At 28.3% G+C, this 1,571-nt stretch overlaps 1 non-coding gene across 1 annotated transcript; it reads right to left on the bottom strand.

Moving 5' to 3' along the window:
- Nucleotides 1–266: 266 nt before the first annotated feature.
- On the bottom strand, nt 267–340 carry TRNAI-AAU (transfer RNA isoleucine (anticodon AAU)). Its single transcript has one exon. It is a non-coding gene; the product is annotated as a tRNA-Ile (tRNA).
- Between the last annotated feature and the right edge of the window lie 1,231 nt (nt 341–1,571).

Below are 1,571 nucleotides of genomic sequence, written 5' to 3' on the forward strand. Positions count from 1 at the left end.
TTTCAAAACAAAGATTATCATGAAACATTTATACATATTTCAGTTCTCCGTTGATAATCCTTTTAGGTCCTAGGCCTTAAAGAACAAAATTAGAAAAAGTTCTCATTATTTTCAAACACTATAACAAATTAAATAATTTTCATAGAAGTATTGTTCAAAGCAGTACTTATGAAGATTCATCTTATTGCTTTTGTCCTTTTGCGGACTTGTTAAGGAGCAATTTTTTTTAAAAATGCCATCTCAAAATATAAAAAAAAATAATTAATTGGCCCATGAGGGGATCGAACCCGCGACCTTCGCGTTATTAGCACGACGCTCTAACCAACTGAGCTAATGGGCCATATATTTTCACGCCACCAAAATTTTATAAAATTTTATACATTCTATTTTTAAAATGACCTAATTTTATTTATATACCCACCATCAAAAATCATAAGAAGTGTATTGATTTTGTTATTCGTTTGTAATACATTGAAATATTCATCGCAGACCCACAAAAGTATATATAGCATGTCGTTCCAGACAAAAATTCAAGAGGTTCGACTAAATTATAATTCGCAATCCTTTCCTACAAAATTAAGCATCTTAATAATTATTTAAAGAACATAAAATTTCAATTTGTATTAAATCAAACTACAAGAAAGGTTAATTTTGATGTTCGGTGCTAAACGAACTTATGTTTATTCAAATGATTCACTCTAAATGACCAAATTGAGTTAGACTGACAAATAAATATGGTTATTTAAATCGTAATTCTTCAATTGCTACTATCAAAAAGTCTGTCTGTCTGTCCGCCTGTCTGTTGAAATAAATTTTCTGAAGACCATAGATATCTTTTGGTCCATATCTTCAATAATTCTATCAGACATTCTTTCGAGAAGTTTCCTATTTAAAATCAACAAAATCGGTCTACAAATGGCTGAGATATAAAAAAACCTAGATTTTTGGCCTATTTTTGATCTATATCTGGATTACTAAGTCATTAATATAGACAATATGGATATCAAATGATAAATATTTCAAAAACCATTGCAACGACGTATATAAGACCGTACATAATAAGTTGGACCTACAATGGGTCAAAATCGGAAAAAAATATTTTTTAACCCGAAAAAAAAATGTTTCCAAAAAATGAAAAAACAACTTTAGAAAAAAAAATAAATTTTGTTTACCTAAAAATATTTAAAATTTGTATTTGGAAGTATAAAATGGTGAAGGGTACATAAGATTTGGCATAGCCGAATATATATCTCTCTTACTCTCTTACTCTTATTTTGTTATATTTTTATTTAAATATATTTATTTATGAAATAAATTGTTTTCATTACTAAATTTGATGTTTTTTAATGTGAAACAAAAATCTCGGAATTCCGGCATTAAAAAATCTAATCCCGTTTAACATCCCTAGTCGGTATCTACCATAGTCAGTGGACCTAGTGGATTTATTGGGATGAACTGTATTATTAGTGCTTCAATAACATCGACTTTCGAGTTTGTGAAAGCAGAAACTATGCCATTTGGCATGAAAAATATCATGATAGATAGAAAAATATCAATATATTAAAACACCA

The sequence above is a fragment of the Calliphora vicina genome, chromosome 4, assembly GCF_958450345.1.
Source record: "Calliphora vicina chromosome 4, idCalVici1.1, whole genome shotgun sequence".
Taxonomy (NCBI): Eukaryota; Metazoa; Arthropoda; class Insecta; order Diptera; family Calliphoridae; genus Calliphora; species Calliphora vicina.